Here is a 26,004-nt window from a genome sequence, read left to right as displayed (position 1 = left end):
TTTCTTAAAGATTTTTGTGGAGGGGCACCTGGGTGGCTCAGTCGGTTAAGCATCCCACTTCAGCTCAGGTCATGAACTCACAGTTTGTGGATTCAAACCCTACATAGGGCTCTGTGCTGACAGCCCAGAGCCTTGAGCTTGTTTCAGATTCTGTGTCTCCCCTTCTCTCTGCCCCTCCCCTGTTCATTCTCTGTCTCTCTCTCTGTTTCTCAATAATAAATAAATGTTAAAATTTTTTAAAAAGATTATTTTGTGGAAAGGCTGAAAAGATCATTTGAAAGACAGACTAAAGGCTGGAAAATAAAAGGCACTGGTTGTTTATAAAGTTTATAATTAAATTCAGTTTACTTGTCGACAATTATGTTCTCGAGTAATAACAAAAAATAAAGTCTTGATTTTAAAATACATTTCTTTAAAGTTTATAATCAGAATAGAGTAGCATAATTCTTTAATATCCATAAACATTTAGCTAAATAAATATTGAAATTAAATTTTTGCAATATGTATGTAAAACTGCAGACATACAAGGATATTGTATTTTGATTTTTCTTAGCTCCCCCCCCCGATTGTTGGTGAAAATATAACTGAAACTGTTTAAGTAGTAGCAAAGGAGTTACAAGAAGAATCAAAGCAAATTATCCCACCTTCCAAATGTAGCTACTAGCTAAGACATACAGACCACTTTTCTTGTTTTATGTGGTGTCAGAATGTTTCAAAAAGCCCCCTTCAGAGTTGTAGCTTTTAGACAAGTGCATTTCACTAGAAACTGCATTTTAGATAAATAGGTTTCCCATTGTTCTGATTTTTGGAAGATCACAAAATAAAGGTCACTTTTGGGGGGAAAAAGTAATTTCGTCTTGCTTTATAGACTTTTCCTGAGTGTTTTGTTTTGAATTAATGGGACCCTACACATAAGATTTATAGAATCTAAAGATAGTGGGTGTAGTGTCAAATTAATCTGTGTGATTTATTACAAATTTTATGATGACCCCTGATCATGCAGGGTCTGAGAGCATGGCCATAATGGTTTATGCGTTACTGCTCGACTCACTGACCTTTCACCCTTGAAGTTTTAAATTCATTTTGTGGAACTCTTGAGGACACCATTAACCTCAATCAGCCCTGTATTCCTTGCCTTTGGCTTTTATCTTCAGCTGCTTTTTTTTTTCTAAAATAATCACACAAATCATGATGTATAATAAAAACAGCTTATGAATAGAAAAGTTATCTGGGCTTCAACTGAATAAAATATTCTATAATGAATATATTAGATTTTACTTGTTGTTCAATAGGAACAAAATTATAATTATACAAGATGAGTAAGTCACAGAGATCTGCTGTACAACATAGTATCAATAGTTATCTATAAGTTATTGTGTACTTACGCATTTGTTATGAAGACAAATCTAATGTTAAATGTTCTTACCACACATACATACTCACATACACACAATCCCACCTCCCCCCCAAAATTCCAAGGACACAAGGAAACATTTGGGGTAGTGATTGTGGTGGATTGTGATTGTGGGTTGTGGATTGTGGTGATGGTATCATGGGTGTAGGAATACATCCAAACTCACAAATTGTAAACACTGTGTATCCCAATTATATTCAATATAGCTGGGGGGAAAACAGTACTTGTAGCTAACATGCAACTTGAATTGCCGGACTAGTTATTTAGCACCAGGTTATTTAAAAAACGTATTTTTACATATGCCAATGGTCAAAGATCATCAAGAACATACCTGTATGTTAATAAGTTTGGCTTATTACTCATTGTAGTGAGAGAGAAACATGACTTTCAAGTTAGCTAGAGTCGAAATTTTAGCTCTGCCATTTACTAAGCTTGACATCTAAAAGGAATTATTTCATTTACTAAGCTTCATTTCCTGACCTCTAAAATGATAGCTGGATCCCTGGTTAAGTCACTCAGTCGGTTTGGCATCAGATTTGGCTCAGGTCATGATCTCGTGGTTCCTGGGTTCAACGCCTGTGTTGGTTTCTGTTGACAGTTCTGAGCCTGCTTCTGATTTTCTGTCCCGCTCTTTCTCTCTCTGCCCCTCCCTTCCCCATGCTCGCATGTGCACTTTCTCTCTCTCTCAAAAATAAATAAATAAATAAATATAAAAAACACATTTAAAATGATATCTATAACATTTATTTTACTGATGTTTTTTATGGACTATATGGAATAATGTATATACTATGCCTGGCACATAGCACTCTTTTCAAGATAGTTCTTATTTTATAAATACATTAAAATCTTCTGTTTCATAAAGGTGGAATGGCATAGGAAAACAATGAAGGACAAGTTGTGATTTTCTATCTCTTGAGATACAGAGATTACTGCTCTACAGGTACACTCACCGACTTGAATTAAAAGAGGAATATGTTCTCAGTTTCGCTCAAAGCCACAGTAGATAAATGATAAGCCAGCATTTTAGATTTAAATTATTTCATGTTTCATCAGAACAACACTAGAAATATAATCACAGAAAGAGTTATTTGATAGACTTTATGATGGCTTTGACCTCATGATGACTGTAACCCGAGCAAATCTTACGCATTCGACAGCCTAAGAGAAGTAATTTGGTGTATATCTTTGAATGTAATATTTATAGCAAATTTTCCTTTCTAACAGTTAAGTGGGGAAAGAACAAATAACAGATAAATTCATGAATTTATTTGTTTCTCAGCTGTAGATTAAAATCTTGTGTAAACAAATGAAGTGCACTCAAAACATTTCTTCCTTCCTCCCTTCTATACTTTTAGTATTCATTCATTTATTCATGCATGTATTCTACAAGTCTTATGTAAAAGAACTTGATCTAAGAGTTTTATTGGAATAAAATAGATGAAACTCTTATTGAGCTCACACTTAGGAACCTCAAGCCTTATTTGGCAATATTGAAGGAAACTTGGTGGTCGACCTAATCACAAAGAAAAAAATTAATGAAATAAAGAGAAAAACATTATAAAGATTAGGTTTCATTTTATTATGTTCTTTAAAAAATTAACAGTATTTTAAAAGCAACGTATTTTTTCAAATTTTCTGGCCTAATCTCTTTGGGTTTTTCTTTGTTGCCATGGACATATATTGTGCAGAACTTCTGATATAAGCTAACAACATCAGTTTCATCTTTTAACTTAAGTATCCAAAGTTAACATCATTTTAAATCCCTATAAGGATTACATGAATTTGAAAATTCTTTAAGGAAATACAATTTCACAGAGCATTGTCTTAGATAAGGCCTTCATCTATTATTATTTGTATTACTACAACAATCTACTACCTAGTATCCCTGATACTTATCTCCTTCCATCCAATTATTTGGTAAAAAACAATCCAATATTAGTAAAGCAATCATGATCATGTTTGCTTTTGCATAAAATCTTACACAAGCTTCCTTGAGTCTTCCGAATAAATCAAACAATGCTATCCTTTGCTTATGCCTAATAATTTTGTTTTCTCATTCTCAGTTTTCAACCAGACTCATCTATGTGGGAGATTCCAGAACAAGTTTTGCTGGATTATTTTTCTCTGAGCCTTCACGCCCAATATCTGGTCTCACTAAATCCAATTAGTGCATCTGACCCCATTGAGATTTCAGCTGACACCAAGATGTTTTCCTTACATGCAAGGAACCCCTTCATCACCCCCACAGGCTAGGTTAAACGATTCCTAACCCTCTTAATCCTTCCCTCTCTCTAGTACTCACCAAAGTTAAATGTAATTCTGCTCAGATATCTTTTTTTCTTTAGACTGTAAGTTATTTGATGTCAATGAATTTTTCCATTATCTAGAAAATTCTTTGGAATGTAGTTGATGCAAAACATATATTTGTTGAGTGAATGAATGAATGAATGAGTGAATGAGTGAATGAAAAAATCCTTATACAATGACACTAACACTGTACAGTTCCAGGATCCTTTATCTTAACCCCATAGAACCAGAGTGTTTCAGAATTCAAACTTAGAATCTAGGTAGTCCATTCAAAAGGCAGTGGGATGCAAATACCCCAAATTATATAACAACTCAGTTGATTTGGAACAATATTAGGTAATAAAGTAGGTTGATATTTTTGTAGCAAATATGTAAATAGTCCTACTAAGTGAAGTAAATAAATAATAATAAATGGCCTCATAACACTGATATTGTGATAATGAATACCTATAAATGGACACTTCAGCTGAAGTCAGATTTTACTATCAAGAGTTTAGTTCAATTTGGCTGCCAAATGAGCTACCAAATTAAAAACTTAAATTAGTTACTTAATCTTTGGTTTCTAGGTCTTTCTGGATTTCAGAATTGTAGAATATGCATTATAGGTCTTTTGTGAGTATGTAAATTTAGCCACAACCTAGTGATTACTAAGTTTTATATGTTTTAAATATGTTCATTTTCTAGGTATAAAAATGTATCTCAAAGCTTCAGATTTATTATGTTTTGTTCCCTAACAGATACATTTTCTTTATGAATTACAAGACCACCTGAATTTATTCTTTTCTTAGTCATCCAATAATGAATTTCTATCTTTTCTTCAAAGTTAAAATTTTTCCATATGTGATAGAAGTATTAATCATTTGCATATTAAACAAAATACTTTAAAATATGTTTCTCCTTTTATTTATTGTTGTTTTATTATGTAATGATTCAATAATTATTTTATCCGAACAATGTCATTCTTTTAAAGTTATATGTCTGAGTAATATGTGTGTGTGTACTTTTTTTTTTATTCTGAAGACAATATTTCAAAACCAAACTCTGAAATTTCTTTTGGAAAAGATTCCAATTTTCTTTCTCCAAGACAGGTTGGTCTTGTAATTTCTTCCTTTCATTCATTTATTTATTCATTATATGAAATGAAAGGTAATTGTTAATCACATCAGTGCTCCTGACACATGCCCCTCACTTAGAGCTGTTCCTCTTGTATACTTTATGGGGTGTTGGGAAGGAGGGGATCTGGACCTGGCAGCCAAGGAAGAGTTGTTGAGCTCTCTTTGGTGCAAAATGGTGGTTTTATTAACACACAGGGAAAGGACTGTAGGGCAGAAAGAGCGGCTCTGGGGTTGTGAGGAGTGGCTGGTTATACACTGTAGAGTTGGGGAAGGTAAAAGCAAAAAGGAAGCCTCCAGAATGACTTTTAGGTGCTAAAGAGGGCTTCTAAGATACTGGGGACCTAGTGATTGTCAAACTAAATTTGTTTTTTGTCTCCTAAGGCTTTAATGACAGTAGGGAGTTCCTGGAGAAATATTATACTATGTATTTGCCTCAAGTATTTTTCCATGGGCTGCAGGTTATAAAGAAATGTAACCTTATTTACCATTTCCTTCTTGCTTTTGTTCCCCAAATCACCGTGGAGGGAAAGGGGGGGTGGCACAGGTAAGGCTCCAGGAAACGGAATCTACGAGTTCCTGGAGGTAAGACTATTGATAAGATTACCTTTTTCTTATAATTTACATTTGCAAACTGATGGAGATTCCTATCCTGCATGACTGTGATCTCTATTCATTAACCATTTGATTTCTCCTTCTTTTAGCTTTAGGGGAGACTGGAGTGCCTGAGGAATGTCACAGGTACCCCACCTGGGGGGGTGTTTGGTGGGTGGCAGCTTGCCTTATACTCCATCATAGTCACAGTGCAACTCTTAACCAAATTTTTCCATACTTTATTATGTTTTTAATGTTATTTTTTGGGAGAGAGAGAGATCATGAACAAGGGAGGGGCAGGAGAGGGTGACAGAATTCTAAGCAGACTCCAGGCTCTGAGCCGTCAGCACAGAGTACGACGTGGGGCTTGAACCCACAAACCGAGAGATCATGACCCGAGCGAAGTCAGATGCTTAACTGACTGAGCCACCCAGGTGCTCTCTCCATACTTTATTAAAGTTGAATTTAGTTACTGGAACCCTTGTAGTTAACGTATATACAGGACAGATTTTGCGTGTTTGTGATTTTTACAGGTTATTTCCCTGATACTGTGACATGGTTTTGAAATTTTTTCACAATAGGAAAAGATTAAAAAAACTTTTTTATTAAAATTAAAGAGATTATGGTCCATGCTAGACCTTTCTGAAAAGAAACTGAAGAAGAATTAAACTGGCTCTGCTCTCACCCAGCTTGTGGTTGCAGACCACCATTCTGGTAGCTCGGCTCTGTACACGCTGCAATTTGATACTGTCGTTGAAAAGCAGCCAACTAACAGAGAATTGCAGTAATCAAGTTGTTGGGGGAAAAAAATCAATGTACTGAACAGACTTTCAATCTTATTATAAGACCAACACAAGTAAAGACAGGCAATGGTTCTCCCCTGCCAGCAGCTATGTGGAGAGGAGGAGGGAAAAAAAAATCACTTTATAGCTCTAAAGGAAAAGATATCATTCAAAAGGTCATGAAGTATCTAAATAAATCCTGAAATTTGCCATTTCTGTCAAACATAAAATGGAATGGTGTCTAACTATAAAGTAATTTAAATGGGTTAATAGAATTCTTACAATTATTTGTGTGAGTTGAATTGTAAGCAATGTGATTATTACTATTGTTACAAAGTTCTGTATAGACAATATATATAAACTCAGGAAAAGTAGCTAGCACAGGGCACTCATGTTTAAATACAGGTAAATGCAAGTGACAATACATGGCTCAGTTACACAAACCTTTTCAAATATGAGCATCCAGAGTAGTTTGGGTATTGCAAATTAAACCAAACCAAATTTGGTATCTTCCTTTCATTTGGTGGCATACTTTCTTTCTAGGAGGATAAAAAGGAGAAATTAGGTGAGAGGGAAGATCAGAAGGCAGAGAAAAAGAGGGGAGAAAGGAAAGAAGAATCATACACAAACCGGTGCTGACTATTCTCTTAGGGGCAGCTAAGGCCTAAATCAATCTGAGGCTGCTCTTGAAATGCAGGCATATGTTTCCAAGCATTATATTAAAATTTCATGATCAATAACGCTGAAAGCTGCAGAACATACAAGCAAAATAAGTGCTGACAATTCACCAGCATCTGAATTTAATAAAATGTCATTTTCCAGCCTCAGCAGTAGTGCCAGGAGGAGATGGCTGTCCTGATTAGAATCTGTCAAATGAATCCCCATTTGTCAGGTAATAATAAACTCAGAATAGTACCTTTTGTTCCCAGTTATGTTTACTCTCCAAAGTACAGCAGTCAATTCATATTCTAATATAATTCTACTGTTTTCAACACTGAGTCAACAAATCAAAGACCCTCCCCTCCCTGCCCTGTGGTGGGGGATCGGAAATCCAATATTATTTACATACTTTGATTCTATATGTAGACTTGAGGATTAGTTCTCTCTGTTAAGCAGGTTTTTGTCCCAGAGTCTCTGCATATGTACTGATACACCACTCATCTTGTTCTTAACATAGTGTATCATCTCTGGAGTCTTTCTTGTCATTTGTTATGGGCATGGAAAATGTTGCTTTCTCAAACTTACTGCAAAAGGGATACCATTTACAAAGATACTCTGCATGGATCTTTAGGTAAATGTTTAACAAAATCATCAGTTTTGAGTTAAAGGAAACTTCCATTCATTTGAAAGATGATTTCATAATGCTAGGTTAAACCTTAGAAAAGCACTGTAATCTAGGAAGTACCACATTTGAGTGATTGGTTAGAAATATGATTTCTACTGTCCTTTTTTTTATTGATTTAATAGCTTGAGAAAGACTGAAAAACTGGTGGGTTTTTACACAATATTTTTTTACAAAACTACTGTATTTTTATTTGGTTTTATTTATTATTAAAACATTATAATCTTATAATTACCATTAACACAGGGTATTTGCATAATCCTGAAAGGTATTCTTAAGTGCTAAAATTTTCCCTAAAGTTGGTGTCCCCACCAACTCACTATCCTGTCCATTATTATTTTTCTATCAAAGTATTTTTTCAGGGACTGATTTAGTTATTCATTTATTTCATTCAATTAATAAATATTCACTGATAAGCTAGGTTATCAGACTATATGCTCAGTACCTGAAGGGTTTCTTGCATTGATCACTACTGAAACTTTCTGGACATTTGCTGCCTTGTTTGTCCTATACTCTGAACACACTCATTCTTGTTTTATTTGTTCCACCATGGTTAGAGGTCTGTCTAGGAAAATAATTTCTGAATTTGTGAGGGTGTATAACTGAGATTATTTAGAATAGAATCAAACAGGTGGTTGAAGATTATAGGGAAAGCTTTTAACACTGAAGCTGTGATTTTGTGAAAAGAAAACTATAAGTAATAATGTTTTTGTTTTTGTTTTTGTTTCTTAATTAAAATACAAAGCTGGCTTAGAGTGATTTGTTTTAAGCCTATAGTGTACATATTTTAACTGTGAGTTCACCTCCAAGAAGAAAGAAAGCGTTGTGATTTCTCAAAAACAGTTGTGAAAAAGTGAAACTTGGATCGACTCTGGATATGTGAAGCACTGTAATGTTGTATGGAAAATTTACCAAGACATGAAAGTACTTCATAACTAATGAGGATAATGAAAACAGGAAATTATAAGTCATTAAAAATAAACTCAAGTTGTGACCTATTTCTTTCTTTTACCAAAATTGCTTTATTACATTCAAGAGGGTTTCCAATATGGCATTTTGACTTTTCTCCTTTAGAGTATAACTAAGTCATAATTAACCAAGCATCTATATTAGAAAGTAAACAACACTTTTATTTTACCAGAGATGTGCTTGATCTTATGTTGATTGAGGAAAGTCTTGGTAATGATATAAGTGGACGTACTCATATTTTGCTAGGTCAGTCAGCACATTGAATTTTTTTGGTTGTTACTTGTTTTTGCAACACAAGGCAATATGTAATAAACTATTGTCTACATTTCCCTACAATTTCACTGGTTCTACAAATAGTAAGCAACTGGGTGTAGGATTGAAATAGTAATTATAAAAACTCGCCTTGCTATCTATTACTTTCCCTATTATGACAGCTGAAATGAAAATTACATTGATAACCATAAATTCATCATTTATTATCCCTCCTTTTTCACAAATGGCATATTTACTGCCTCTTTCAATAGACATTGCTGTCATTAGTGACTAACAGAATTAAATAATAATAGTATTTTTCGAAAACAGCTATTACAGATTACTCACGGAAAGTTTGTTGACTAAAAAGATGGAGGATTATTCCCTGAATGAAAATTTTTCATTTCTTTATTTCAAAAATTTACCAGGAATTTGATTATTGGACTAAGAGCAGTACTATAATATAATACCCTGAAACTTAATAAACATTAAGATTTTGGCAATGTAGCTTATTTAGGTGAAGAAAGTTTGCTTATTTAAATTGTAGTTATATATTTAAAATATATAACAACATATGTAAATGGGACATAGGTTTTATGGTTGGACAATGGGGGAAAAAGCATGGCATGCACTTAGTCATTTCTGTACCTAAAACATTTCTCATTTTGTTTCTCTTTCTCCTGTTTCCAATCACTGTAAATTTGTGTGGATTTAGTTCTTCTACATATCCTCTTGTATTTCTATCCATAGCAATGTTTGTACATTCCCAGCCATCTCTAGTGTTTGTACTGAGAATAGCATTGCTATATAAATAGTGGAATCTGAAAACACAGGTCATGAAATTCTTGCAGTGTTGAATTCAGAGTAACTTTTCAGTTATAATTGACTGTGTGCCCAGATGCACGTGACTTACTCTTCTGGATTTATATGAAAGTATACTTCCCTAATTGCCACGGATGCCATTTAATTCATAACCCTCCCACATCCTATGAATTAATCTATGTGAAAATTTATTCCTTGTTATACTCAGAAGGCTACATTTTAAAGTCAATTTTTAGTATACTGTCTATTAATAACACACAAGTTAGGTTTAGGCAGAAATGTACACTACCTTTATAAAATGTTGGCAAGTCAAATGAACATATCCTGAAAGGGATACAGATTACTACCCAAATGACAAGACAGAAGTTTGATTTCATGACAGAGACTCCTATGGAGATTGTCTCCATTTTGTGAGTTTTCTTCTGAATCCATACCGAGTCATTAAGCCCAACTTTCTGACAGATGATCAAGGGAGGATGATGACACTAATGCACTAATGGGGTACAATCACTTAGAGCAAAGTCTGTTTTCTACAGGAATTGAGAACTTAACATGGGTCTTTCATCCATTTCCTCCCTCTTTGATAATCACCTTGGAGATATATGCTTTTTATTTTTCCTTCATCTTCTATAATATCAATATAAAACATTACATATTATTGGATTATTCAAACTTTTTGTGCTCTTTTACCTTTCTATCAACCAGAGACAATTTAAAAATATGGGCCATCATTTACTTTTGAGTATTGCTAGTATATTTTGCTTTCAAAATTTTTCTTTTTCTTTTCATTTTAGGGAAACTAAGTTCTGTGTCCTTGTTTCTTTCTTATTTTTTTAAGCAATATGTTTAATTGGATGATTTCCACAAACTCTACACAAAGGTTCTAACCATCACAATTCAGTGAAGTACAAATCATTAAGTTACAGGCTGTGGGAAAAGACGCAGCACCCATGGTGGCACCTTCCAATCCTGGTCAGTCTAGGGGTGCGGGGTGGGGGGAAGGTTTTATTTTAAACTGAGCCCCTCATTTCAATGTACAAAAGAATTACTCTGATATTAAGTTGTATTGAAAACAAAATGGACTAAAAAGCAACTACTACTCTAAGTTGGGGTGGAAATGGGAGGATAGAATGAGTCCTTGGAAGCAGGAGGGGAGACAGTCGGGGGAAGGTTCAGTGACTGTGACCCCAGGTGGTCGCTCGCGCTGCTCCATCTTACTTTCAGTGGTCTCAGGAAGGTCCGAGTTTTCTTCTCTTTCTTCCCCTTTGTATTTGCTTGGAAATTCCGCCAGCTGTCCACACGACCATCTGGACTTTCCTCAAAGTTTTTCTGCCATTCCCTTTCTCGTTTGACTTTTTCTTGAGCTTCATCAATCTCTTCTTCCCTTTGTCGCTTCCTTTCATGCATCTCTTTGGCTTCTCTCTCTTTCCTTTTAATTTCCAGCTCAGCAAAGAGTTTCATGGTCTGTTTATATACTGCTTGTTTGAACAGCTCTGGATCATCCTCCGCCATATCTGTAAGTTTTCCTTCCTTCGTTAGTTGCTTTTTGTGCTCTTTCACGGTATGTTCCATGTATTCTTTTCCTGCCTGCATTACATCCAGGGCCCTCTTCTTTTGTTCCTGATCCAGTAGCAACTTGTAAACTCTGTCCACAGCTTAAAAGCCCTTTGTGCTCGGTGGGCATCATCTTGGTTTCTGTCGGGATGCACCAATATGGACAACTGTCGACACCTCTTTTATATTTCTTCATCTGTCACTTCAGGATCCATCTGAAGAACCTCAAATGGGTCGGGTCAATCTTTCAATCTGATTGTTGGATGTTAGAACCGAATCTTTCTTCTCTATCTGTTTGACCTCACTGTAGAAGGTCATAAATGCTTCCTCTGTGCTCCTTCACCAGCAGAAACCCGGCTCTCTACCGGAGCCGCCATTTCCCTGGCCCAGCAATCACGTGACTCCTCTGTGTCCTTGTTTCTAATCATATAGATAATTTCAAAGCACATGACAATCATTGCTTTACCTGCCAGGCTGAAGGAACCAGTGACAATAAGTAGCATGTTTGACAAGAATTACTGGTTTTGAAAGGAAAGAGTCATGTGGTGAGTATTCAGCATTTTTTTAAATTTGTTTTTGAGAGAGAGAAACAAAGAACATAAGTGTGTGTTGGGAAAGGGCAGAGAGAGAGGGAGAAAGAGAGACTCCCAAGCAGGTTCCATCCTGTCAGCCCAGAAATCAATGCAGGGCTAGAACTCAGGAACTATGAGGTCATGGCCTGAGCCAAAGCCAAGAGTTGGATGCTCATACAAGCTGAGCCACCCAGTTGCCCCAGTATTCAGCATTTTAAATCTAATTTCTACATGTCCACTGCTGGTGTCATAATGAGTATCATATATATGTCTGTTCAGTCAGCATTTTATGTGACTGAATTTCAAACAACTGTCTCAGGAAGATGACAAAGGTATTCTGTTTCTAATTGGCCACTGACTGCTGAAAAGTGAGTCAGGATTTCTGGTTTTCAGTCTAGCATGCTAGAAGCTTGGAAGGTGTCACTCCATTCTGAAGAGTAAAAAACTGGACAAACTGAAAATCAATAGTTTTCTAGAGATCTATCAAAGAAGTGAGATCACAGAAAAAACTACTGTCCCTATGCTGGAGAGACATACAGACAAATACAGTGAATCACAATTTGCAGGGGTAGAAATTTAGGAACAGAAATCTCTACAGGAGCCAGTGCCACGGCAGGAAAACCTCAACTGCAGACGCTTAGTTTGGACAAGTCTGAACGTTAAAGCTCTAGGAGGGCTCAGTGATAGGGAGGCTTGCTGAACTTTTATGAATTTTACTTGCAGTAGCACTGGCATATTCTCACAGAAAAGGTCAGAGAGAAATCCCCTCATGCTTTTTGCAGGTAGAAAGGAGAAATAGCCTTTTGAAATATGCCCTGAGCATTCTGTTTTTTCTAACAAGAACTGCTCTCAGAAGAAACTGTTTTCCCATGGGAATGTAAATACTCAACTCCAGTTCTCTCTAACCTTTCTGTGCCACCTATGGGGAGGGAAAAACAGAAGCACTTGTGAAGTTCACACTGTAGGGACACAGGCTTTATCTAAAAGAATATGACTTCATCATAGTACTACAGAAGGCTTCCTTCACAGCTTACACAATATCATTAAAGTTATTCCTACCACACTTCTCTTTACCCTGTGTATCATGGCCAGATTTGACCAATAAATTGAAAGGTATACTAAAGGACATGAAATATAGTTTGAAGAGACAAAACAATATCAGAATCAGGCTCAGATATAGTAAAAAGACTGGAATTACCAGACCAAGAATTTATAATAACTATGAATAATGTACAATGAGCTCTATTTAAAAACAGTTAAAAAAAAAAAAAGACAACATCCAGGAACAAATGGGTATAAACTGAGAAGTAGAAACTTTAAGAATCAAAATGTCAAAAAGAGCTGTTAGAAATCAAAAACACTGTAGTAGAAATGGGCAGTACTTGATAGGCTCCTTAGTAGACTGGTTATAGCTGAGAACCCCAATATTCATAGCAGCACTTTCAATAATAGCCAAATCATGAAGGAGCCTAAATGTCCATCAACTGATGAATGGATCAAGAAAATGTGGCTTATATAGAAAGTGGAATACTACATGGCAATGAGAAAGAGTGAAATCTGGCCATTTGTGGCAACATGGATGGAACTCAAGGGTTTCATGCAAAGTGAAATAAATCAGGCCGAGAAGGACAGATACCTTATGTTTTCACTCATAAGTGGAATGTGAGAAACTTAACAGAGGACTGTGGGGCAGGAGAAGGGAAAATATAGTTGGGGAGAGGGAGGGAGGCAAACCATGAGAGACTCTTGAATACTGAGAACAACTTGAGGGCTGATGGGAGAGTGGGAGAGGGGAACGGGGGTGATGGGCATGGAGGAGGGCACTTGTGGGGATGAGCACTGGTGTTATATGGAAACCAACTTGACAATAAACTATAAAAAAAAGATATTTTGTTTAAGCAATGAATTAAAAAGTAGGCAATGACTTAAAAAAAAATAGCTGAGCCTGAGGATATGTCAATAGAACTGAAAATCGAAGAGAAAAAAATAGAACAAAATATCCACAAACTGTGAGACAACTACAAAACATATAGCATAGGTATAATGGGAATATAGAAAGTGAAGGGAAAAAAAGGAAAGAACACAAGAAATATTTGAAATAATAATGACTGAAAATTTCCCCAAATTAGTGTGAAACACCAAACCACACACAGATCCAGGGAAGTTATAAAAACAAAGCAGGAAAAATGCCAAAATATCTACACCTAAGCAGATTCAATTCAAACTGCAGAGCATCAAAGATAAAGAAAAAAGTCTTGAACAAAGCCAGAGGAAAATATCCCTTAGCTATAGAGAACCAAGAATAAGAATTACATCATACTTCTCTCAGAAACCATGTAACCAAGAAGGGAGTGGAAGGAACAATTTAAAGGGTTGAGAGAAAAAACGTCACTCACATAAAATTTTGTATCCAGAAAATTTGCCTTTAAAAGTGACGGCGAAAAGCTTTCTCAGAGAAATAAAAATTGGGGAATTCATTTCTAGTAGATCTGCCTTTCAAGTAATGTTAAAAAAAAACAGTTCTTTAGAGATAAGATAAATGATGTAGGTCAGATCTCAATTCTACATAAAGAGTATTATAATGGATTAAGTGGTGATAAAATGAAAATATGATCTATGTTGTTATCAATTTTATTTTACAAATCACCAATTGTGAGAGAGAGTCTGAGGAACAGACTTAGAGTGTGAAGTAGGATCATGCTACAATTTCTAAAAAGCAAAAATTATATGATTGATTTTAGGCACCAATTTGGCTAGACTATGATATTCTCTTTTCAAACATTGTTGATTTGTTTCTATGAAGGAATTCTTCAAGTGAAGTTAATATTTAAGTCAGTAGATCTTGAATAAAGCCAATGACCTTCCATAACATGGTTGTATCACATCTAATAAGTTGAAGGCCTTAATAAAAAAAAAAAAAAAAAAAAGACGGACTTCCTTGTAAGAATAGGAAATTGTCCTCAGAGACTAACTTCAGACTCAAACTACAATTCTTCGTTGGGGCTGCCAACTTACCTTGCAGATTTTGGCCTTGCTAAACCTCCAGAATTGTGTGAGTCAAGTTAAAAAAAAATCATTCTCTATGTATACACACACCCTGTTGGTTCTATTTTTCTGAAGAATTCTAAGTAATACAAAAGAGACCTCTCTGAAACAATTTGCCATTATCCTCATCCATCCTTCTCTAAATGCATATATCTTTAGAATAAGAAAAGCAGGATAAATATCCCATAATTTTCCTATAAACCTAAAATATTATTTTTCAAAAAGAAAGAGTAGGTTGAGTGTATGACTCTTGATTTCAGCTCAGCTCAGGTCGCATTCCTGGGTCATGGGATTAGGCCCTATATTGGGCTTTGTGCTGAGCATGGAGCCTGCTTGAGATTCTCTCTCTCCCTCTGCCCCCCTCCCCTGCCCAGATTCTCTTTCTCCCTAAAATGTAAAATAAAATAAAATTTTAAAAATAAATCTTAAAAAAAAAGAGAGGCTCCTGGGTGGCTCAGTCAGGTAAACATTCAATTCTTGGTTTCAGCTCTGGATCTAGCAGTTCCTGGGAACAAGCCCCACAACTGTGTTAGTACAGAGCCTACTTGGGATTTTCTCTCTCCCTTTCTGCCCCTCCTCTGCTCATGCTTGCTCACTATCTCTCTCTTAAAATGAATATATAAACTTAAAAAAGAGTGAATAGAAGATATGTTAGTTTTTCAACATCTCTGAATGCTCTCTGTTATATATATCTTTCCCTGTTATTTTTAAAGCCTTTTCCTATTTGCTTTCTAGATATACACATTTAAGATTCTCTAACGAATGGAGTGTAGTGAATATACACAATTTTTTTCAAAAACAAAAAAGCATTCAAATTAAGTTAAATTTGAAATTCTTTCAGCCCAACAATCAACATTTCTAGAAATATTGATTATGAAATTCTTTATAATACTGACAGACATTGCAGATTTATTTAATGAAAGCAGATAACTCCTTAAAGTTTTCTAGATGAATTTAAATTCCAATATCTAGGATCTTAAGCAAAAATGTGATAGTTACAAATATTTCCATTAATGGGTGAATGTATATTGGTGTCTTTGTCTAGTCAGATATTCTTGGATTTTATGAGACAATATGATGAGCATTAAATACCTTAAGACACTAATTTAAATATTGCATTATTTAATTTATTTATGAAAGTGTTTATTCAACATATGTTTATTTGGATGAGTGCTAAGCAGCAGATATCTAACTGACGTTGAGAAAGCAATATCCCTGTCTTCACTTAGCTTATAGTGTAAGAGGAAGTATAGACAAGAAAGCAGTCATGGAATAGATGATAATTTATGTGCGAGATAAATAAAGGGTTCTACAGGAACCAATGAGAATAACCTGTGACAATCTTGGACAGGATTAGTGTCAATCTACATGTAGAAATATTATTCAGATAACTGTAGATGAGAAATAGGAGATGGAGGAGGAGACAGAGCAGAAGCACTTTACTAAGTTGAAATATTAGATATTCAAAGATTCAAATATAAGAGAAATCATAGCAAGTTTAGTTTACCACATAGGTCAGTAGAGCTGGAGGATAAAGATATTAAAAGCACTTGTTTTAAGCTGGTAACTCTGTGATAATTTGTTACGGAAGCCATAAGATACTATAGTGTATATATCAGAGCTAATGCCAATCACTCTTTCATTGTTCTATAAATTGTGGAACTGATGATTCTATTGCACTTTATATCTTTTCTACTGATAGTCTAACAAAGAAGTGAATCACAGCTGAATCTGATTAGTTCATCTGCATCTCTTTGATATGTTAATATTATACACAGTTTAGAAGTATGTGTTTGAGAGGACATATTTAGGACTACTGTTGGGCAAAGCAAGAGAGCAGCACCTTAATTTAAGGTGAGAAAAAAAAAAACATTGCGTATGTAAACTCAGGAATATTTTAACCATGAATTCAGTTAGATAAATGGAATTAAGAGTGTCACTTATTTGATAATTCCCCGAAAGATTTCTAATGATCATTTGGGCCTGAATGACTGTGTTCTATCTAATAACATAATTTTACAAATGAAAAAAATACAATATTTTAAAACCTCTAGCCCTTTTAAGTACTTTGAGAAAGACACAGTTGGTTCCGTGGAAAATGTAAAATAGTGAACTTTGTAAAGTGTTCCCTTTCTTCCCATCTCTCATTTGGTGTCTGTTACTGCAGTCCTCATTACAGCCCCAGAAAAGAGAGATAGCCACTGTGACAACCCACCGAGTCAGTGTGTTCGTCCCGACTTCTCTATCTCCCAGCCCCTCCTCCACACCATTAAGATTGCTTTTAATCCTTTTCTTTAGAAGATTATTCTTTTTAGGGCTTCAAATTGTAAAATCTTAATTCTTTGTCAAAAATGTTCAGAAATTGTCAGAAAATATATTACCAAATTTCAAAGCCTGAAAATTTCAATTATATACACTTTATTAATATTATAAAGAAATGTATTTTTAATAGTGAACATCTAGGACAATCCTCTTTCACAATTTATATTACAGACCTTTTCAAATCACATCATAGAAACAAATATATATATTTTACCCCAGGAAGGCAATTGAATTCTTATGTAGTTTAATAATTGTTTCTGTTGCAAAAATATTTACCAAGTTCTGTCTCCATATTAAGTGATACAGAAAAAAAATAAAAATTTCAAAGACAAGCAAGTAAACAATACCCTCTTCTACCTTATTAGCACAGCTCTCCTACTGCAATATGGTTGGTCCTAAGGGATGGATCTTAATGGAAGTCAAATAGGAAAACCCCACTCCACATTTCCCAGATTCAATTGCAGCTAAGGTTGGACATACGATACAGGTCAGGCTAATGTAACTAAACAGAAGCCCACTCTGGGGAGCTTTAAGGAACTGGAAAAACATCTGACTTCTGGGAAAACATTTACTTTCTAAAAAAAAAAAAAGTATAGATGCCAGTGAATCCTACTTTCCTCCTTCCTGCCTTGAAAACAGAATAATAACTGTATATGCACAGATGTACTATGACCATATAGGAAAGGCCAGAGAATCAGATGTTTGATGTGGCATAATTCTTTGCTGCTAAACAAATTCTTAACTAATTCAAACTTGTATTGGCAAGTAAGTTCTACTCTTCAGAAAGAATAATTAATAAGAAAATAGAATCAAATCTATCAGATGAATCAAATATAAAGAAGAGAATCCACTTTTAATGATTGAAAACTAAATAGGTTTTGATAAACTTAACTGTAAATGGAAAAACAAAGTAAATATTGCTTGTTACCCTGTTAACCCCTGGAATTTGTATTCCTTAATAATTTGCAGTTTTTTCATAAAGTAAAATTATGGTAAATTCTGATTGCTAGTGCAAAAGAAAGTCTTAAGTTAAAGAATAGAGAAAATTGAAAGCAATTACTGATCATCTGCAGTTTGTGTGCATTACCCACTACACATATATTTATTGACTTATTCAAAAATATTTATTGCATGTCAAATTTGTGTCAGATACTATGTAAAATATCAGGCATAAAAGATGAATATGGCATCTGTAGCATTAGTCCATACTTTCAGGGAAGTAGTGTGTGAAAAGAGAGATTATTCAATGCAGAGGGGATGTAGAAACCAAAAGGAAAAAAATATGATAAAACATGGTAGGGTAGGGAAGATACTTACAATAATACAAGGCTTTCTAGTGTGTGATGCATGAAGAAAAAAGAAAATAAAAACAAATAAATGTGTTCACAATAGATTCTGTTCTTTAAACAAATAAAACAAACAGAGCAGCAAACAAAGAACTCCCAGGCCTGGGGAGTTTACTCTGCTGTGTTGCCAAACTTTCTCATTCTGTATATTTTATTATTCTAGTTTGCCATAATGCTAGGTGAAAGTATTTCTTGGTCAGTTAGGTTAGGAAACACTGAATGTTCTGTTATTCTTTTGGAGATTAAAAATTTACATTAGCTAATTAAAAACTGTAAAGCTCACCAGTTGTACTTATTCAGTCAACATTTTTCAAATGTATTCAACTATGGATGAGCTTATTTTCTAATAACACATACTTATGTGGTTTATATTATAAAGAGTAGCTGTATTTTTATAAAATCATTTTGAAATGACTTTGAAGGAAGTACTGAAGAAAAGACCTGGAGCAAAAATTTCATTAGTGGAATAATGCTTGAGCTAAGATGGGCAGTGATGCCATATAACAAAAACCATCCATATTTTTATATTGTGAGTCTTGGTTCTATGAAGCTAAGAGAATTTTTCATTTGGTGAGTGGGAGATCTATACTCTGGCTTCTCATCCCTTCTTCTATATCCCAAATGAAGCTGAAGTAAAAACTAATTTGAAAAGGAATAAATATGCATAGAAGGTAAAAATAGATATGTTGAAACAGAAAACCTGGTTTTTATTTTTCCTCCTGTTTGTTGTATTTCAGTTATGTTCGCATAAACTGGTTTTCATGTAAGGAAAACCAATTCAATGTATTTGTTAAGATAAAATGGATTGATTTGGAATAATTATTTGGAACTTAAATGAGGAAGTTCACCATTTTTAGAAAAAACATAAGCTACACATATTATAGATCAATTTTGTTTTAAAAATAGAGGTCAAATACACAAAAATTGGTGTCAGAAAATAAATATTAGTATTTGAATGGTTAAAAATTAGAAACTAATGCTCAGGAAGCAAAGGAAATTAAGAAATATGTCCCCAAATAATTCCACATGGTGTGTAAAGAGGTGGCAGGATTGATATCTGAGAAGAGGAAACACAGGAAGACAAAATGGAGGCCTTATCTAGATATCTTCTCCAAAGATTTTTCTAAGGATTATACTGAAGCAAAATAGACAAGCACAAGTCTTATGTGTACCTGAAATAGAACATTGATATAAATGAGCACAGAGTTACCACTTTTGGGCTGTACAATGGAACAAAAGAGTATAATTTGCCAACACAAATGACAAAAATAAGCTCTGTCTATTTAACAGTCAACTTTTCAATATATTGGGCTTGATTTAATTAAAATCTAAAAGAGATGATGTATAGATGATACCATCTTTATATCTTTTAAAAAATCACATAATACATATAAACCCCAGTAGTGTACTAGAAAAATTGACAAAAACAATGAAAGAAAATCACTTTAGGAATGAGATTTTTAATGTAATTGAGGAATAATAATATGAACATATAAAAAACAATACTACAAAGACTGAACAAATGTCAATAGTATAAGAATTAAGTGGAGGTAAATTGATCTTTCCAGAGCATAACATAAATCTGACTGAAGAAAATAAATCTTTTTTTAAAATATTTTGTTTATTTTTGATACAGAGGGAGACAGAGCATGAGGGGGGAGGGGCAGAGAGAGAAGGAGACACAGAACCGGAAGCAGGCTCCAGGCTCTGAGCTAGCTGTCAGCACAGAGCCTGACATGGGGCTCGAACCCACGAACATGAGATCTGACCTGAGCTGAAGTTGGAGGCTTAACCGACTGAGCCACCCAGGTGCCCCATGAAGAAAATAAATCTTAAAACGATGTCATAGTGGTCTACTACTACCTAAATATGACTGAAGACAATAAATCTTAAAATGATGTCATAATGGCCTACTACTACAGAACATTCAAAACCATTCCTAATATGGTTGATAACTTCACAATACAGTTAGCAAATTGCAGTGGATTCTCAGATGGTTCTTTACATTCATACTAAGACATTTCAAGGGTTGACTACAAAAATTAGTTAGTGAGGCCTCCCTTGTCTCCTGAGTAAACAGTACTTGCACTGTTTTTGCTCTCTCTTATCATTGCAAGTTTAGTAGTTCAAGGATGTATCATAGTCTTTAAGGGGCAGTAGGAGTCATATCTCCTGCTATAATGACTTTAGCTGGATTAAAGGAATAATAGCTCTAGATCAGTTATTATGTTTTTCAGTTGTAATTCACAAAGTTCATAATAATTTATTTTTTTATTTTAGTTTGTGATTCACTTTCAAAGTTAAACCATAAGAAGTCATACCTTACCATTTCTATAGAGATTTACTTTGTTATGACTATTATTATAATTAAATATCATTTATTGTGCCCACCTGTTGTGTCTGACCATATGCAGAATGACTTACCTAAAACATTAACTTGATCCCTCAATAGCTTTACCAGGTAAACTATATTGCTATTATCATTTGGAATTACCAGCTGTTATTTATTTACATAAGAAAAAAATGCTAAAATTTTTATAATATGCCATGTGTCAAAAGAATTAAATTTTAGAACAAGAAATGAATCTGTCTGAATAATATCCTGAAATAAAAACAAAAATAACTGTACTCCTTTAAAAAGGAGGTGTGGGGTAGGAAATCGAAGGAAGGAGATTCAGAACCAAAACTTAAATACTGATTTATGAAAAATAGCCTAACTATTTTTTAACCAAATAGCTAAAATTGTCATGGCTTCCATTACTTGTATTTTATTTTGAGCAGAAGTTTGAAATGAAAAAACAATATTAACTTAAACTGCTTCAGATAAAATTCATCATGTATAATCACCTCACGATATTTTGCTTTTAAAATATTTATGCAATGAAATAAGCAGGTTTAATATTTTTATTTTGACTCTTTTATTATTTTAAATGAATTTTGTGGAAGAAAACCTAAAACATATCTCAAAGCTTACTTAGATGTTTGTAAATAGAAATATGGTCAATATATATACTGAATTCTGGAGCCAGATCAACTGGGCTCAGAAGACATCTCTGTCTAATTGTGTCACCTTAGGCAAGATATTTAACCTTTCTAAAATCCTGTTTCTTATTTGTTAATTTGGTAGACTCTTGGAGAGGCACTGAGAGTACCACATGAGTTAGCAGATGTATTGCACATAGAACAGTGTGTGACATATAGTAAGCCCTCAAGTGAGCATTGACTATTATTCTCATATATGCCACACAGCAGGACATGATCTAGAGATTTTAAAATATAAATGCACTCAAGCAATTTATCCATTGCACATTTGTTATTTTACCCTTGATTGCAATATAAACAATTCATAGAGGAGAAATGTTCTCCAGAACCGATAAATGGAATCTTTAAAGCCACTTGGAAACCTAAAGATAACATTTAACACTATACTATAAAGGCACTTACTTGATCTAAAACTTGTATATCTCGTATCTTACAGGACACACATTTATACTTCTGCATATGTATGGGATCACAACAAAATTTCGAGAAGGAAATGTCTATCACTTTCGATCTGTCACACACCACCAAAAAGAACCTACTGGCCCTTTCAGAATATATCTGTATCCATCATCACTCAACCGGCACTTAACTCCAATTTACTTACTTTCTATCATTGGTTCATGAAAAAGAGTCTTTTACAATGTATTATTCCCTCTACACTGACTGTTTGATACATGAAGATTGAATGCTAACAATAAATTATTAATTTCTAAGCGATAAAGTATCTCAAATGCTGTTGAACACTTACAAGCAGGGCTAAGGTCTATATGATTGCTTAATCATATCTCAGGGGATCATTGAGAACTCCAGTGAAATGGAAATGTTTTATATCTGAATATACAGTGGTTTCTTCTTAGTGTAACCAGTTCAGGCAGAGGTGATTTGTGACCATTAATTAGGTAATTGAATATAAATTAGGCCTTTTTGTCCCAAAGGAAAAAGCTTAATTTCCCGATATTCAATAGCTGTTGGCCACTTGTCGTACTGGTGGTTTGAGTTGAACTTCCCACAGATTAGCTGTGTTATTCTGCAGCAAAACAATCATTCATACAGAAGAAAGTAACCAACTAATCACAATCTTTCACAAAATCACAAAACCATGAAGACTGAAGACATAAAGAAATAAAATCCTTCATGTAGTCAGGATTTATAAATCAGCCATTTTTCAAGAATCTCACAGATACTACAATGGTTCATGTGATCTCAGCTATGGTAACAAATAGACACCAGACTTCTAGTGGTTTATAATAGAGTATCTGTGCAGGTATCCAGGTCACTAGGGGCTCTCCTACTTATAAAATCTTTCAGGCACTCATTCTGCCAGATATTGTCCCACCTTTGCCATTGGTTTCCAACATCAGCCTCTTCTTACCTGCCTCGTCAAGCCTCGGTGGCCACCATCAGTTTCCAGCTGGAAGAGGAGAAAAGTGGTAGGATGTGAGTACATGGAGATTTTTATGTTCTACAATGGTAGTTCCACTTATTACGTCTTGTCAGATATAATTACTTGGATTTAATCACAGGACCACACCTACAATGGAACCTGGAAAATGTACTATGCACCCAGGAAGAAAACATTAGAAATCATTGCTGGAGAATAGTTATCTGAATATATCCATTAGAGGAAGGGACTTAAATAGCATATTCATGAGAGGAGAAAATAGATTCAAGTAAAGGATTGAACACAATGAGACATAACTAGAGGAAGATGCACTCACTGTCATCACTTGGATGCGCTCTGGTCTGGCAGGGTGGGTTTTTATAAGTGTTTCCATATGTCTGAAACTCTACTGCTTTTCGTCTATTACCAAGCTTCATTAGAGTGTGAAAATTAGTAAAGGGCAAGTAGGTACCGAAATTGCCATAGATGCAACTGTCTTCGTTTTGCATCTCTCCTTATGTCTGACATAAATTCAGTTTAGAACCTCACCTTTATTCTCTAATCAGTATTCCCTAGATTAGAAAATAATAAGTATTTATACCATGAATACCACTGAATAATACAGATGTTTTGGAAATATATTGACATTGAATCTTTATGTAAAGACCAAGATAGGTCATAACATATATAGAAGGGGTCTAGAGATTTATAATGGGAAAATAACTTTTATTACCAGTCATCTTGGGAAAAGTTTGATATAGAATTGGGGAATAAAAATAGGAATGTTTCCCTTAGACAAATAATAATTGATGCATGACAGAACAATGATCCATTACCTGAGGTCAGAAAGCAGTGCAATGTCAGGGTGATGCAGAGGATGCAGAGAAATCGTCATTGGCAAGCGGTCTTGTCAGCAGAGACAGAAATGTGGGGGGAGGAAGTGAGGTATGTGACTCTGAGTGTTTCTGAGAAAATCTCTTCAAACACAATGGAAATAGTTGGGGAAAAGCAAATTTCTAACAATAAAATTGAGAAGACTTGTGTCATGGAAATTTGTTTCCTAGGAAAAGTTTTTCTAGTATTTTAACATATAACATAAGGAAATTTAATCAGTAATCATAATCTATATTTTCCAAAACATTCTTACAAGTAATGTAGCTCCCTAGTATATTTTTAAACAAGTTGCAAGTTTTGTTTAATATTTTGAAGGTCTTTTAATCTATTGTAAATTCATTGACTACTTCATTAACCTTTATGCCAGGAATTTTTTTATATAGGATATCTGGATTTTAAGATGAAAAGAGGCTCTCATAAATTAAGGTGGAAGATTATGGAAAAACTAAAATTTTTAGAGTGTTACACAATATTTCATAAGATCTGTAATATGTAGAAAAATTTAACTCTATGTTTTAGATTCATTTTTAAATGACACTACTTATATATGCTAATTTTGAACATCTAATTATAGTAGAAAATATCATCTAGGTCTTGTCTCATTAAATATGGAACTAAACCACCAAATAATAATTCCTAGTGGTCTATAGGACTCTGCAGTTTAATTTTGTGCAGGGCCGTACAAATTCCTTGATAAGTATAACCTGTTGATTTTTACAACAACTTGGTATGATTACCAAGCTAGTATTACTATGAAAAGTAGCTTCTACATATAAAGAAAACAATCTACATAATAAATAATCTGCTAAACATTAAATGCAAACACACACAGAGACATCAAAAATAACACATTAAAACAAATATAAGTAGAGAACAAACAGAACAGCAACAAAAATATGATATGCAGTTCAACATTTTTTCATTAGACACTCTTAAGAGACACATTATCTGATGTGTCTAGAGTTCCCTGGGTGCATGACTGGATCCCATAATTTTATACTATTTCAGAACTAAACTTCTTATCTAAACCTTTAACTCCCTCCTCCTTTTGTATTTCTGTATTAATACTGGTCCCATTCATTTAGCTATTCAAAATATACCTTTTGACTTAGCCTCCTAAATTATTCTATCTGCCTTAAAATAATGTGATTTTTTTTACCTCTGAAGAGCCTCTCAAGAGGAAATAATTGCAATATTTTTACAGTAGGTGAAAGATAATGAGTTAAAGCAATGAGGATAGCAAGGAATGGATGGAGACAGTAGATGGCCTCACCCTCTGCATCTCTGCAGTAGGCACACAAATGAACAAAAAGAAAACAAAAAGAGGAAAATGATCAATGTGCCACAAAACGAACAAACAAATAAAAATCAATGCCAAAAACAGCATGAATTACTTGAATCAAACTTGTTTGTAAAATGGAGACTTGTTCTAACTGCAAAAGGAGGCAGTGGGACCTATGCCTGGGAAATTGGAGGTAGAACTTGTAAGCTGAACTGAGGTAAGTTGCTTAATGATAAGGTGATTGACTCTGTAATGTTCATATGCTCTATATCACCACAGGATTGGAGAAATAAGGCTTCAATTAAAAAAAAGTGAAAACTTATTCTGTACAATCAAATGTGATAATAAATACGAGTGAGCAAGAAATAAAAACCCCTAAAACTACCCTAAATGAGCTTGCCAACTAAAATTCTAATACATGTGAGGAACGATAATCAACAAAATCAATAAGGTATTCTTAGACAAAATGAAAATAATGTAACAATCTGAAAATGAGTAAATAAAAATCAATACCCAATTAGTTTCCAGTCACTGTATCTATTATTATTCCTGTATTCTATTACAACACTTCTGTGAACTGGATCAGTTTTGAAAACTTTTTTGGGAATTGGTATATGTTCATATGAGGGCATTATTTGTTTTTGTCATATTGAATATTCTTTTCATTGTGGTGTAGAACTAGCTTTACTTTTTTTTTTCTTATTCTCCGTCAAACCTAGCAACTTTCCTTGGTAACAATTAAAAGGCTAACTATTATGCAATATCAGGAAATTTATTACTAAATATGCAATTCATCTTATTTGGATAGATTATTGTGGTTGTTGCTGAATTTTCTCAAGGAAAATTGCTTTTTAATGACATTAAATGAAATGCAATCAGAGAAATAAAAATGTTGAAGACCAACTGCATCTTGGATTTAAAAGTTAATATACATAATTAAAGGAATACTGAGCAGAAGAAAATACATGT

General features: G+C 34.2%; 1 pseudogene; it reads right to left on the bottom strand.

The window, feature by feature from the left end:
* Positions 1-10,698: 10,698 nt before the first annotated feature.
* LOC115301976 lies at positions 10,699-11,528 on the bottom strand (annotated as a pseudogene).
* Between the last annotated feature and the right edge of the window lie 14,476 nt (positions 11,529-26,004).

The sequence above is a fragment of the Suricata suricatta genome, chromosome 1, assembly GCF_006229205.1.
Source record: "Suricata suricatta isolate VVHF042 chromosome 1, meerkat_22Aug2017_6uvM2_HiC, whole genome shotgun sequence".
Lineage (NCBI taxonomy): Eukaryota > Metazoa > Chordata > Mammalia > Carnivora > Herpestidae > Suricata > Suricata suricatta.
This window is presented reverse-complemented; position numbering and strand designations above follow the sequence as displayed.